The sequence below is a fragment of the Aquarana catesbeiana genome, linkage group LG08 (assembly GCF_042186555.1).
Source record: "Aquarana catesbeiana isolate 2022-GZ linkage group LG08, ASM4218655v1, whole genome shotgun sequence".
Classification (NCBI taxonomy): domain Eukaryota; kingdom Metazoa; phylum Chordata; class Amphibia; order Anura; family Ranidae; genus Aquarana; species Aquarana catesbeiana.
This window is the reverse complement of record NC_133331.1, coordinates 43,216,943-43,232,697: the sequence shown is the minus strand read 5'-3', so window position 1 is coordinate 43,232,697 and position 15,755 is coordinate 43,216,943. Positions and strand designations below refer to the sequence as shown.

At 44.7% G+C, this 15,755-nt stretch overlaps 1 protein-coding gene across 5 annotated transcripts in view; it reads left to right on the top strand.

Annotated features, from left to right (window-relative positions):
• The window catches only part of FANK1 (fibronectin type III and ankyrin repeat domains 1), a 208,975-nt gene that overhangs the window by 129,345 nt on the left and 63,875 nt on the right, over positions 1–15,755 (top strand). The window contains exon 1 of one of the 5 annotated variants that reach the window (XM_073595749.1): positions 2–290. The exons of the other annotated variants lie outside the window; for them this stretch is intronic. The gene's annotated coding sequence lies outside the window, so the exon portion shown is untranslated. Of the gene's footprint in view, position 1; positions 291–15,755 lie in introns of those variants that run through there. 5 annotated transcript variants of the gene reach the window in all.

The following is a 15,755-nucleotide window of genomic DNA, read 5'->3' as shown; positions in this document are numbered from 1 at the left end:
TGTTACAGTGGATGGCGCAGACTTCCTATACACACAGCCACTGTAACAAAGCTCTGCCTCCTCCTCATCACGGACGAATGAGGAGGAGGCTGGACGGCGCAGACTTCCTATACACACAGCCACTGTAACAAAGCTCCGCCTCCTCCTCATCACGGACGGACGAGGAGGAGGCAGGACGGCGTGGACGGCGCAGACTTCCTATACACACAGCCCTGCTGTGAATCGGAGGGGACAATGTATAGCGTAATATGGCTTTCCTTCCCCCCGCATCAACATTGACATGGCAGCAGGTAACCTGACTCTAGTATAAGCCGAGGGGGGCATTTTCAGTGCAAAAAAAAGTGCTGAAAAACTCGGCTTATACTCAAGTATATACGGTAGTTGATGTGCTTAACACTTCACCTTAGTCAATATTAAAGTGGTTCTAATGCCTTAAGATTTTTTACTTTAAGTTCACCTTTACAGAAAATCTGTAAGGTGAACTTACACTGGACCCCCTCCCTGCCCCGTCACAACCCCCCCCCCCCCCGAGCCCACTTGCATGGAGTCCGGCGATTTCCCCCGCACTGGCACACCATATAGCCTCTTTACCAGTCCGGGGATTTGAAATCCCGCGGCTTTCTCTCCTCTTCACCCACAGTGACAGGACGGGCTACGCGGGTTCTGATTAGTCGGCGCCGCCCATGTGACGGCGCCGACCAATTAGAATGTTCCTAAACGTACCTCCTGATGAGGTATGTTTTGGAGATTAAGCTGATTGGGGTTTATAAGCCCTGGACCGGTGAGGCGACGACCCGATGTGTCGGTGCGGGTGATCACCGCACTCCAGGTCAGCAGAAATGATGGGGGGGGGGGGGGTGAGGGAGGCGTCCTGTGTAAGTTCACCTTACAGATTTTTCTTTAATGGTGATCTTACTCTTTTAATGCATTTGATGCATTAGGGTAAAATTTTTTTTTTTTTTTTGCAGTGGAAACCCCCTCCCAGCCACCCCCCCCCCCCCCCCATACTTACCTGGACCTAATCTCGATCCATTGATGTGCATGAGAGTAGTGGCTCTCATGGCTCTCTTCTCCCTCCTCCCTGGACAGATAGATAGCAGTGGGAGCCATTGTGAGCTCCTGTTAATCAAATCCTATGGTGAGGGGGCTGGGGCGAGCCCTTATGTCTTTGTCAATAGGCACAGACAGTGAGGCTCGGGAATGAGTATGCATGAGTGCCCACATAGAAAGTGGCTTTCTATAAGGGCACTCGGATGGGGGGTTAGGACCAAGAGTGCCAGCGGGGATCCGAGAAGAGGAGGATTGGGGCTGCTCTGTGCAAAACCATCACACAGGATAGGTAAGTTTGACATGTTTATTATTTGAATAAAAAAAATAAAAACTGGCTTTAATAACACTTTTAATTATTAAAGAATTGGTTCTATAATGCTGCTAACTTTATCAAAAAGGAGGATGTTTAATGGTTCTGAAGTGATGGAAGGCTCTGTGTAATGGTGATCCAAGTGTCTGGTGAGAGTAAATATGGATTTTTTTTTTTTTCTGTTTCTTTTTGGGTTGTGTTATTTGTTGGAAATGTTATGTGTTGTGATGTGTTGTACAATGGGAAAAAATGTAATAAAAATTATGTGATTAAAAAAATAGTTCACCTTTACTGACTTTTGACAAAAACACCCCCGGCTCTTCTGCTGTCAAAATACACTGATCGAAAAAATTTTTCCAACAGAAGTCAATATAACAATCGACTTCTTTTGAACAGTGACGGCAGTACATTGACCGAAAATTGGCCAGTTTTATATTTCAACATTGCTTCACATGCATGCATGTTACATAAAGAATATCTGATGGTACACTTTAAAGAGGGGCTTGAGTCTCGCCCCCAAAAAATTTAAACTCAGCAGTTACAAATACTGTAGCTGCAGACTTTTAATATATGGACACTTACCTGTCCAGGGATCCAGCACTGTCTTTACCCGAGCCGATTCTGCAGTGGGTTTCAGGTCCCTAGCGCCGGCATCACAGACGGCACATGTGCGAGCTGTGCTGCGCTTTGCGATTGGTCCTAACGTCTTCTGGGACCTGTAACGTGTCCCAGAAGGCTGTAGGGGAAGGGGGGCCGTGGCGATCTGAAGCAGTAAAAGGGCAGGAGGAGGCAAACAAGCGGGACTTCCCCTTTTAGGAGAAGTTCCGCTTTAAGAGGGATAACAAATTGGGTAGCCTAAGGATCTAACAGTTGCATGCTATAACAAAAAAGAAAAAAATGAAAAAACAAAAACAGTCTATGAAGTCTATACATTTTATTATTTTTTTTTTTTTTTTCTCATGATTTGAGACTTCAAAGGACTTGCCCATTTTCCAAGTAGTGTCACAGCCTCCTTCTATGACAGTGATGTTTTCCTGCTGACTTGCTGAAGAATTTGTACCGATTTAAAATCCCTTTTTCTTTTTGTGCTGCCAAGCCTCTTCGTTGGGAGAGAACCATCGCAATGACTTTGCCAATTAACCTTTATAACCAGTTTTAGTTGCATTTTGAAATTTAAATTTTACAGCATGCTTCTTGTTCATAAGTGGTAGACCATTTCTGTTTGTATGTTTCAGCCTGTTTTACCCATCACACTTATGTTATTTTATGTCTTCAGCACATAAAGCTATAAAATAAGTTGCACAGTATGCTTGCGACTTTTAAATACCATAGGTACCCAGCTTTTTTTTATATATATATATATATATATATATATATATATATATATATCTATCGTACCAAACATAATATATTCAAATTGCATACTGCTGTGTTTTTCTCCACTGGCCCAGATATTAAGTGGTTGCTATGGGTGACCTGTACGTTTCCTGAACAAAGCAGATGCTGCAATTATTCTAACCTGTTTTTAACTGCCAGCTATGAAATGTGCAGTTGACAGCAGCCTCTGCAGAGAAGGACCACAGGCATGGAAAATCTGAAAACTATTTTGTTATCCTTCTGCTAGAAAACTGCAGGTACAGAGAGATTTAATATGGACAGAAAAATTCCTGAGGTCAATTCATTCTTATAATAAAAAATCCTAAGTGAAAGAAAAAACAATACAATGTTAGAAGAATAGAAATAAAAGTTACTCATCTTGCATCTGGCTTCTTCCGGTAGGCAGGAATGACATTGGCGGGCCTGATCCCCAGATCCTGGCCCTCGTTCCCCTGCCGGGGTTATGGTATACTTTGTTTTTTCTTCCCAATCACATGATACCTTAAGTCCTCTTCATCTTTGGTCTTCTGATGGTGGGCAGTCCTGGATAAAACAGAGAGGCTCTATGGTTTTGACATCAGCACCAATCTGTGCCTCAGTACAATGTGAGTGCCTAGGGGGCAGCGCCATGACACCCTGCACTCAGTGTTTGTTCATTTTTCCTGGGTTGTGCGCCACTGGTTGTCATTTAACACATGAGAAAATCTTGTGCTGAGGAATAGGCAATTCAGGGGACAGCTGTGATCTGAAGATGGTTATTGCAGCTAGAGATAATCGGATACATTTTTCTTTTAATGTCTAAAATAAAGTTTACAAAAATAAACTCAGTTGGGCTTTAAGATATATACCCCAGTAATATACACTATATTACCAAAAGTATTGCTACATCTACCTTTACACGCACATGAACTTTAATGGCATCTCAGTCTTAGTACGTAGGGTTCAATATTGAGTTGGCCCACCCTTTGCAGCTATAACCGCTTCAACTCTTCGGGGAAGGCTGTCCACAAGGTTTAAGAGTGTGTCTATGGGAATGTTTGACCATTCTTCCAGAAGTGCTTTTGTGAGATCAGACACTGATGCGGATGAGAAGGCCTGGCTTGCAGCCTCCGCTCTAATTCATCCCAAAGGTGTTCTATCGGGCTGAGGTCAGGACCACCCTAAACTTGCTCATCCATGTCTTTATGGACATTGCTTTGTGCACTGGTCTGAATCATTTTGGTAGAGGGGGGATTATGGCGTGGGGTTGTTTCTCAGGGGTTGGGCTTGGCCCCTTAGTTCCAGCGAAGGGAACTCTTAAGGCGTCTGCATACCAAGACATTTTGGACAATTTTATGCTCTCAACATTGTGGGACCAGTTTGGGGATGGCCCCTTCCTGTTCCAACATGACTGCACACCAGTGCACAAACAAGGTCCAACAAGACATGGATGAGCGAGTTTGGGGTGGAGGAACTTGACTGACCTGCACAGAGTCCTGACCTCAACCTGATAAAACACCATTGGTATGAATTAGAGAGGAGACTGTGAGCCAGGTCTTCTCGTCCAACATCAGTGCCTGACCTCACAAATGCGCTTCTGGAAGAATGGTCAAACGTTCCCATAGACACACTCCTAAACCTTGTGGACAGCCTTCCCAGAAGAGTTAAAGCTGTTATAGCTGCAAAGGGTGGGCCAACTCAATATTGGACCCTACGGACTAAGACTGGGACGCCATTAAAGTTCATGTGCGTGTAAAGGCAGGCCTCCCAATACTTTTAGTAATATAGTGTACATGTAGCGGTACCCCCGTGGGGTCGCTGCGTGTTCTAGCATCCACACATTTCACCCTGCTGGTCAGACATACATTTTGGCACACTTTCCCAGACAATGAATAGTCTCTTGCTTGTTTTTGTTGTTTTTATTAGGGGATTAAACTTGGATGGGGGAAAAGGGACATGGGATGCCCATATAATGAATACTTCTCAAATCAAAGTTGGTTGAGTCTAGATCTGACAGTTTCTTCCTCTGCACATATACTTGAGATCACTTGCTTCACTTCACTGTCCAAATCTAGGTTCCTGTCACCGTTAGCACATGGCTAGGCCTCACTCTGAATAAGTCCTAATGTTTTCCTAGTAGCCCTTTACTGGCAGGGGTCCGCAGCCACCTTTTGTAGCAACCGTTTAAGTGGAGAAGAATAAATGTGCTGACACTTGGTGGTGATCCCAGCACGTCCGATGCAAATCCTGCCAGCCCTCATGGCTGCAACGACTTGACTCCTAAACAACACCACAGTCTCATCCTCTGGCTCCACATCCAACTCCTTGCATGTCTCTCCCAGAGCTTCACACTGTGCTTCTCACTCACCAACCCCGGCATGGATCCCTCCTGAATGACTTGCCTGGCAGTGCTCCCAACTGTCCTCTTCCTGCTCCTGTCCCAGAACACCTCTCAATGACCGTGTAAAGAAAGGCTCCCTCCCAGCTCCTGAGCTCCAGGCCTGAGCTCGCCCCCCCCCCCCCTCCCCCAGAAAGGGGGTTCCCTGAGACCACGACAGTCTAACACTCCATCATTCAGTTCTTCCACCCGACAACTCCTCCCACATCTAGGGTACCCACCTTTTCATCAAGCCAAACCCGAACACTTCAGAGGCGCACAGCAATTTTTTGTTTTGCAGTATACATTATAGAATTGTAAAAGACCTAAGAGTAGTAATGCGGCGCCGTGATAAACAGTGGGAATGGCCGAAAAGTGAGCCTGTCCCCAGTGCAATCCCCTCCAGGTCAGTTTGTCCACCAGTATAATCCCCCCAGTTCAGTCTGTCCACCAGTATAATCCCCCCAGGTCAGTCTGTCCCCTAATATAATCCCCTCAAGTCAGTCTGTCCCCCAATCTAATCCCCCCAGGTCAGTCTGTTTCCCAGTATTACCCCCCCCCCCCGGGTCAGTCTATTCCCAGTGTAATCCCATACCAACAAACAAAAAATAAAAAACACAAAGACTTCTACACACCCAGAGTTAAACTAAAAAAATAATTTATTGCCAAAAGAAGTGATGTACAACAATTTATTAGCACAATCACCCAAGACCCCCCATATAATCCAACTCACCCCAAAAAATTCCTCTGAAAACCAAACACACTATGTAGGGCAAAAATAGCCCTCGTATGACTGAGGGTCAAAAAGTGCAAAAAAAACCCACAATAGGCAAGCCCACCCTCCCCAATGCAAAACACCCCTCTTGATTCCTAAATAATGCCTCAAAGCCAGCTAAAAATCCCTGCAGCTCTTTCCTAAAATGGAGCAGTGTGTGTCTGTGTAAAACACATATAACATATATCACACTATCTCGTACAGCTACCCTGGTTATAAGTCCGTCCAGAGCTTTTTTTCAGCGGGAACGTGGGGGAACGCAGTTCTGGCACCTCCAGCACCAAATGTATGTAATAGCAAGGGATGTGCTGGAGGGTCTATTAATGCTGTCTGCTGGGGGATTTATGGTCACTGGTGGGGATCTGTTTTTGTGTGAGGATCTATTATTTCTTGTGAGGGATCTGTTGTTACGAGGGGGGGGGGTTTCTTATGATGCTTGTAGGGATCTACTGTTGAGGGAGAGGTCTATTGTTGCTGGAGGGTCTGTTAATGCTGACCACTGGGAGATCTGTTGATGCGGCTGGGGGGGGGGTCTTGTCTAATGTTGCTGGGTTGGATCTTTTGTTACTGAGGGTGGTATTTTTTTGTGGATGGTCCATTGTTTCTGTGTGGGGGATCTATTGTTGTGTGGAGAACTATTGTTGCTGGGGTGGGGTCTATTTTTGCTGGGAGGGAGGGAACTATTGTTAGTGGGGTGGGGATCATTGTTGCTGGGGGAGTTTATTGTTGCCGGGGGAGTCTATTGTTGTGTGAGGGATCTATTGTTGCTGGGGTGGGGTCTATTATTGCTGGGAGGGGAATTTTTGATGTTTGGGGGATCTATTATTACTGGGGTGGGGTCTATTGTTGCTGGCTCCAGTGGATGTATTTTTACTGCTTTTCTTGTTATTAGACAAGTTCCATACAAATTATTTAGCATATGATACTTGGGGCAGTACCGGGAGGTGGGTAGGGGGTGGAATCAAGGGATGGTGCTTGGAGGTGGGTAGGGGGTGGAATCAAGGGATGGTGCTTGGAGGTGGGTAGGGGGTGGAATCAAGGGATGGTGCTTGGAGGTGGGTAGGGGGTGGAATCAAGGGATGGTGCTTGGAGGTGGGTAGGAGGTGGAATCAAGGGATGGTGCTTGGAGGTGGGTAGGAGGTGGAATCAAGGGATGGTGCTTGGAGGTGGGTAGGGGGTGGAATCAAGGGATGGTGCTTGGAGGTGGGTAGGGGGTGGAATCAAGGGATGGTGCTTGGAGGTGGGTAGGAGGTGGAATCAAGGGATGGTGCTTGGAGGTGGGTAGGGGGTGGAATCAAGGGATGGTGCTTGGAGGTGGGTAGGAGGTGGAATCAAGGGATGGTGCTTGGAGGTGGGTAGGGGGTGGAATCAAGGGATGGTGCTTGGAGGTGGGTAGGGGGTGGAATCAAGGGATGGTGCTTGGAGGTGGGTAGGAGGTGGAATCAAGGGATGGTGCTTGGAGGTGGGTAGGGGGCGGAGACAAGGGGGGGGACTCAGAAGAGGTGAGTTCCTGTACCTATTCTCTGATAAAAAAAGCCCTGAGCGCCGGTTCACATTAGAAGCGGCACGACCTGCACACGACTGCCGCGGCGACTTGCAAGACGACTTCTGTATAGAAGTCTATGCAAGTCGCCCCCAAAGTAGTACAGGAACCTTTCTTCTAAGTCGGAGCGACTTGCGTCGCTCCGATTAGAACGGTTCCATTGTACAGAACGGGAGGCGACTTGTCAGGTGGCTAGGTCGCCTGACAAGTCGCCCCCGTGTGAACCGGCTCTGAGTCCGTCAGTCAGTGGGGCTAAAAGGACAACGGGATTGAACATGGGCATATCATAATGCAGTCAAACATTTATACATCCGTATTCCATGTGAGTGTAATGAAGATTATAATCAGTCCCGACTGCTTATTCCAGGTAAGTAGTCATTGAGAACAAGGAGATATAGCATCACTGGAGAAAAACGGCATAAAATGCACAATACTGATCCAATCTGCTCAGATATTCATTCATTGTACATAGGAGATTACAACAGATTCAAGTGAAGTAAAGCATGGCAACGTGAAAGGATTCCCGCAGCGTAAAGGTAATTATTTTCACTCCCAACAGGGCAACAGGCAACACTTCTCAGTGTTTGTTCATGCTAAATTTACTCACAGATCCCGCTGGTCATTGTACAGAGATCTCCACATACATTCAGGGGAATCGACCTATCGGTGTGCTCCCACTACAAACGTTTTTTTCCAGCTGGCAATGTCCTTGACTGTAAGATTCAGATTGTGCTGATCAGTATTTCTATTTCAGTATATAGTATAGTGATTCTCCAGAGTCCTTGAGAGGAGGTTGGATGGATTTCTCCGGTCAGATAGACTTCTCCATGTGTGCATCAAATGCTCGGGTTAAAATATCCCTGAAAGTGGGTGGCTGAGCCAAGTAGGGAACGGGGGTGTCTGTCCCAGCGTTTAGATGTTTACATGTTTCGTTCCTTACACCCGGAACTTACAAAGTTCCCTGCTTGGCTTAGCCACTCATTTTCAGGGATATTTTAACTCGAACATTCGATGCACAGACCTGAGAAATCCATCCAACCTCCAATCTGAATCTTACAGTCATGGACATTGCCAGCTGGAAAAAACGTTTGTAGTGGGAGCACACCGACAGGTTGATTCCCCTGAATGTATGTGGAGATCTCTGTACAGTGACCAGACGATCTGTGAGTAAATTTAGCATGAAACATTGAGAAGTGTTACCTATAATTGGGAGTGAATACAGTATAATTACCTGCATATTGCGGGAATCCTTTCACATTGCCATGCTTTACTTTACTTTACTGATGGAAACCCGGGCAGAGGATTCAAATCCCGTAATGCCCGGGTGAGTCCCGGACAGGTGGCAATCCTACCCACAGCAGGCTGACCATGGGTATACATAGGAGGCCTGCCCCCTGCCAATCCTAGTTGGGGATTGTTCAGGGATCCCACATACACCCCATGTCATTTCAGCTCTCTGCCCTGCTTCTTTTCCAGAACCTTCTGAAAACCAGAGGAGGCGCCCAAAAGCTGACGCACATGTCAGTCACCTGCTGCTACACTAAACCACTCCCCCCCCCCCCCCCCCCAGATCAAAACAAACAGGCCTAGCTCACAGCAAAGCCCTGCCTAAATTTACCTGACAGTACATTATGGTAGTTTATTATTTGAATTGAACAGTGGAGTCTCAGGTAGTGTAGCAGTGTTCCTCTGTGACACTAGATGGAGTCCCAGGTGATTGCTATATTTATACAACAGCTGTTCATTACTTCCACTTTCTGGATAATGTGTTTTCATTAAATCACATTGTCCCTTTTATTCATACTTTTGATGAATTAAAATCTCAAAGGGAATCTTGCCTGATCTTTTGGGGCTACAGATATATTTATTATTTTAATCACTATCTAGCATATTAATGTGCATAACAAACATTTTGATTGGTGGGGGCAGTTGAAACCCATCAAGATGCCGAACTTGTGCTTTAGCATAATGGGTGTGAACCGTGTCATGTGAATATGTGATGGGCTCTTTGCATTGGAATATTCTGCATTATTTAACATGTGATGGCAATATATCATAGCCTTCCCCGCCTCTTCTCCATCCACTTCCACTCCACAGAGGAATCCTGTCCACGGTCTTGTTTTATGAGGAACGGTTTCTCATTTATGATGCTGTATTTCCTTCCTTTGTAGAAGGATCATTAAAAATGTTCCTTTCAAAGCTGAACTGTATACTTCAGTTCTCAGAAATAGCAGTAAGACTAGTACCAGATTGTCTGCACTGCTAACGTGCAAATATTGATAAACTGTTTGGCTCACATATTTTTTTTCTTTAAAGAGACCCTGTCAAATCTTCCATTCATAAGATTATATGTGTGTGTTTTATGCATGGTATTTACCTAGTAAAACTTAGTGGTTTTAAAGTCTCAAGATTTTTCTATGCATGAAGGTAAAAAACCTGTTTGCAGCAGCCTCCCCAGCCCCCTTAATACTTACCTGAGCCCAGTCGTGATACAGCAAAGTGCACAAGAGCCTCAGCTCTCGGGACTCTCCCTCCTCATTGGCTTTGATTGACATTGCTGTCTCAACCAATGAGAAGAGAGAGGGGGCGGGCCTAGCCAAAGCTTTGTGTGTGAATGGACAGAGCAGTGACTTGGGAGTGAGCCTGCTTGGGTGCCCCCAGAGCCAGCTTTTTGCTTTGGGGGCACTTGGCAGGAGGGAGTGGCCAGGAGCGCCGACGGGGGACACGGGGAGGAGGACCTGGGCTGCTCTGTGCAAAACCACTGCACAGAGCGGGTAAGTATAACATGTTTGTTTTTTTGTTGTTTTTTTAAACTTGCCTTTTAATATCACTTTAAGGCTGCATTCACACCTGAGCGTTTTCAGCTCATAAAGCCTGAAAAACGCCCAACAAGCAAAATCCCATTCATTTCAATGGCACCTATTCACATCTGAGCGTTTTGTCACCTGAAGCAAAAAACGCCCTAGGCTCAAAAAAGAAAAGGAGCTTCTTTGGGGCAGATTACAGGCGGTTTTCTGCCTTTTACATTGATGTCCTGAACAAAATCGCGGCAAAATCGGGCTAAAAACGCCCGACTTTGAAACGCTCAGGTGTGAATGCTGCCTTAAGCCTCCCTTGTGTAGACATCTAAAAGCTTTGAGATAACTCTGGGCACCACCATCTTGGGTATGATTTTAGGAGCCTCAGCAGACTCAGATCTGTCACTCCATTGACACCCTATAGCAGGGGAAACTAGATAGAAACAAGATGTGCTCAAATCCCAATAGCATGTACATGTATATATTCCATCAGGTGCTAAAGGATTGTGACCACATTTTAACACTACAAATTATGGATAAATCCTCTGCACACCGCTATATACCCTTTCTAGCAAACTTTGCAATAAAAAAAACAGGACCTGATAGATTATATACATGTACAAACTATTGGGATTTGAGCACAGGTATGTCCTATTTCTGGTCAGTGAACAGACCTGAACCTAGTAACTCTCCCCCACTTTGTGTCTGTTTGCATGGTGTCCACAGTAGAATTTGCATTTGCAGAGCAGAGTAGGACTAGCCATAAAGGAATTACTTGGACACAGTTGGCCAGCTCAAACATTTATTGCAATATATGTGAACTGAAAATTCCTGTTTTTTGATTGCAAAGTTTGCTAGAAAGAATATAAAGCAGTGTGCAGAGGGTTTATACAGAATTTCTACCCTATAGCAGGTGTCCCAATACATTTAAAAGAAAGGGCTGGTTCACTGTCCTTGAGACATTGGGGGGGGGGGGCTTACACTGTTGCCAGTGGGAGTAGAATAACCCACAGCGCCAGTGGCAGAAAAATTCCACAGTGCCAGTAAAAAAAAAAAAAATGCTTCGGGGTTGGTGGTCATTGGAAGTAAAAAAAATGACTTAGCATCTGTGGTCAGTGGGTAGAAGAAAAATTCCCAACTGTTGGTGTCAGTGGTAGGAATAGATCGCCATCATTGGTGTAGATGGGAAGAAGTGTGCCCCATCCGTGGTTTCACTGGGGGGAGTAATACCACATCAAAGAACAGAGAGAAGCACACCTCTCCAGGCAAACTCTCAGGTGCAGGATGGATCACAGGTGCAGACCACGGCTCACCACCGTGGAAGACCAACATGACAAGGAATTGGTCGCACACTGGAACTCCAAATTATCTTGATGTCATCTTTATTGTCAAAAAAGGGTCAGACAGATACAGGCAATGGTAAACGTTTCACAAGCGATAGCTTGCTTGTTAACAACCCAATAATAAATTAATAATACCACATCGTTGGCGTCAGTGGAAGGAATAGTGCCTCATTGCTTGTATCAGTGGAAGGAATAGTGCCCCATTGTTGGTGTCAGTGGATGAAATTGTGTCTCATCATTGTTATCCATGAAAAGGATAATAACCCAAGGACCAGATAGACGCAAGCAAAGGGACACACTTTAGAGACCACAAATTTATAGTATTTCCCTTTGCTCCTCCCTTAGCAACTGCATACAAGTTTAGGTAGAGAAGTGAAGGGCGGGGTGAAGGAGCTGGGCCAGCATAGAGAGTAATTAGACACTCTTGGAAGAGGAGTTGCCGTTACTGTGCTAGAGAATTGATTCTTCAAGATTAGTCAAATTTTCTAGCAAATTATGGAAAGAGAAAAGCGCTGCAAAAAAGCATTTAAAATTCTTGATTTTTCTTTGCTTTTACTGGCATTTTTTTTTTGTTAGTGACAAGGTCTCGAAGTACATATATTGGTGGGATTGAAACTTTTTTGTGGGATTGAAAGTATTTTTGCTATCACAACAATCAATTTGATAAATATAAAATACAAGGAACAGCCACCTCTTCTGTGAAAATATATGTTGTGTTAATGTCAGGACAAACCCCCCTCAAAAACAAAAAACAAAAAAAACATTTCTGCAACTCGTGTACGTTTTCCCATGTTTTATCCATGTAAAGATTCTGCAAGTACAGAAGAATATTAATTGCAGGCTGACACCACACAGCATTTTATAGCTTGGATGTTGCCAACCCATCTAGACCCTTCTACTCTCCCATCTCCACAACATGAAGACTAATTGTTCTGTAGTCCAAGATGGAGACTGGGTGAGTTGGTTACGTGCCTTAGAATAACACTGGAAATAAGCACAGGACAGCTCTGAATTTCTGACCGGTTCAATAGATATTTTTGCACTTATCCAACAGATAAAGCAAAATGATTTCTATAGTATATTTAACAGAGCAAATATGTGAAGTTAATTGTTATGGTTTTCATGGACTTTAAAGTGGCCATACCTCGGAAATGAAAAATTAACAAAGCAATCCTCATATAATGTGTACTTGCCTCTGTCTATAGCAATTAGGGGTAGATTTACTAAAGGCAAATAGACTGTGCACTTTGCAAGCGCAGCTGCTCAGTGTAGTGATCGGGTATATTAATATATACTGGGTGATATGATGTAGAGTGGGTATGATAATTAATATTTAGGTATTATTATAATGATGATGTAAGTACTCTTCCGCAGCAACCCAATTCTTCCAGAGAGATGCACTTTATTGACTTCCAACACAGAACAAAGTCCACAGATGACAAAAAAATCCGACAGAGTAGATATAATTCAGAGACCCATATTCCTAGGCCTGTATGTTCCCAGCCACACACAGACAAGCCTCACCCAAAACCTATAGACTGAATGCCGTGTTATATTCACCAGGCATTGAATGGCTGAGCAATTTGATTGGCCGTTTCAATTTAGGACTTTGATAAGCTTTAGTCTATCAAACAGACAACAACCCCCAGCCGTGAACAGCCGTGAACCACCCCAATTTGCACTCCCGCATATCAACATCAACAAGTCCTTAGATATGTGTAATTAGATTAGATTAACAGATACCACCTGAATACCCTTTTGAGCCCTTGGAATACCTACATTATTCTTGCATATTAATATCAACAAGTCCCCTTAGATATATTAGCCCCACAGGAGGCAGCCTCCGCTAGGCCAACCCAAAACACTCCTTGATCCCATTGTTACCCCCTCAAGTCTAATTACCATCAATAAATACTTCTTCTATGGTCCTTTAAACAATGTACCCTTTGAAATGTTCAATTAGGTTAACAGCCCATACCTCACACCCCTAGGTAGACTTGCATAAGACCAACACATCAAAGGGTCTTCAGCTGTTATATTAAAATTGAGTTGGCTTGGACAATTCAACTGAATTTCTGCTCAACCCATACTCCAATACAATATTATACATAAATTGGCCAACATATTACAACACTCAGGAGCTTAGTAAATGGGATGATGCTTCACTTTGCAAAGAATACCCAATCACATGCAAGGAAAATTAAAAAAAAACTGCTTGCCTATAATTGGATGATGGAAGTCGGTAGAGCTTGCCCTCATTTACTAAGCTCAGGACCAACTGCTCTTGTAAAATGCATAGTCTATTTGCCTTTAGTAAATCAGCCCCATAGTGTGGTCTATTGTTTCCTTCCTCTGCTATCTGCATGAATCACTTATGACAGTTTTCCAGACAGGGTGCAAACCTTGGGGACACCCCTGCTCCCTTACCCCCTCCCCTCGAGCACACAGCAGGTGATTGACCAGCCTCAGAAGTGCATGTTTCCAAGTGGGACTGTGTAGAGGGGGGGGGTGCGTGTCCTTTCCCTCCACTCAGGTCTCAGATGACACTCTGTGCTGTGCAGTGTGTTACATCAGATCCCTACCCCCTGTCTCCTGGAAGCTGAGAAATATCATCTAATCTGTGTACAATCATCTAAAGCTGTGGGGGAGACAAGGCTACAGACAAACAGGTACAGCTTATAATATGTGAAAGCCCAACTCTAAGAAAATGTAAAATTATCCTATGCAGTGGGGCTGCGCCTGCATTGCCTTGATTAAAGGGGTTGTAAAGGTGTTTTTTTTTTTTTTTTAAAATAACAAACATGTCATACTTACCTTCACTGTGCAGCTCGTTCTGCACAGAGTGGCCCCGAACCTGGTCTTCTGGGGTCCCTCGGCGGCTGTCTCAGCTCCTCCCCGCAAGCATTTACCACCTTCATGCGAGCTCTCTCGCACGGTGGTGAGTGCTTGCGGGCGCGCTCCCGTGATACAGCCGGCGGCTATAGCCGCTCGCTGTATCACTCGGCCCCGCCCCCCGGCGCGCCGCGTCATCGGATGTGATTGACAGCAGCGCGAGCCAATGGCTGCGCTGCTTTCAATCCATCCACTGCAGCCAATCAGCGGCCAGGGTGAGCGGAGGAACAGATGTCGGGAACGCGAAGCTGACTTTCGAGGCGTCAGGTAAGTAAAACGGGGGTGCTGGGGGCGGCGGTTCTGTCAGAAGTTTTTTCACCTTAATGCATAGAATGCATTAAGGTGAAAAAACTTTTACCTTTACAACCCCTTTAATTGCTCGTTTTGTCTAGGGGAGAGGGGAAACTATTTTACTTACCTGAACCTCCACTCCCCCAGCAGGTGGCTGTCCCTCACGATCCAGCGGTGGACTGTCTATCTGTGTCAGATCCTAGACCACTGGATCATGGGGGAGAAGATGCTGCAGGGACTGCTGGTCTCGCAGTGTCCGTCAGCAGGTGTATATCATCAGAAAGTGGCTGCAAATGTGCTAGAGGAGATCAGCAGCACTGAGATGAAAAGTAAAGAAACTCTTTTCAAATACAAAAAAAATTACAAATGTTTGTGCTTTAAAAAGACAATGTCATCCAGCTAAGGTTTTCATCTATTTTTTTGCCTTTGGTCTGGTCTCCTAAAGCATATCACAGATGGGCAATAAAAAAACTTCTCATATGATGCTATAGAAGCCTGAAGTGAATCTGTGCCCATTCCATTCACAGGCAGCCATGGAAGCATTTTCCAGCTCCATATTGGTTACAATGTATGGTGGACATCCTCAATGATCATTATGGTGGTAAGGAGGGCAGAAAGGGAACACCTATTTAGTTTTTACCTAAAAAAGCAGCCTAGATTGTAAGTTGGTAAGGAACTTTGTAGGTAAAATATTATCATGATGCCAGTGTATGCCTATAGCTAGAACAGCTATAGGTTTGCCTGAACTTGATCTGCTTTCTATAAGTTATGACGTCAGTAAGACATGATGGAGTGTTAGCTGCTCTTCCACTGTAAAGAGTTTGTAAAAGTCATAATTACCTACAAGTAATGAATGTGCCATTTCCTTATAGTAATTGAATACCCTGTTTTTGGTTAGACTGGAGTTCTTTTCCAAATATAACAATTTCAGGATATCCTGGAAACCATGCAGAGAAAGGCAGCCAATTTTTTTTTAAGTAGAGCAGTATAGGTTGAGAAATTGCCAAATTTTAATTACTG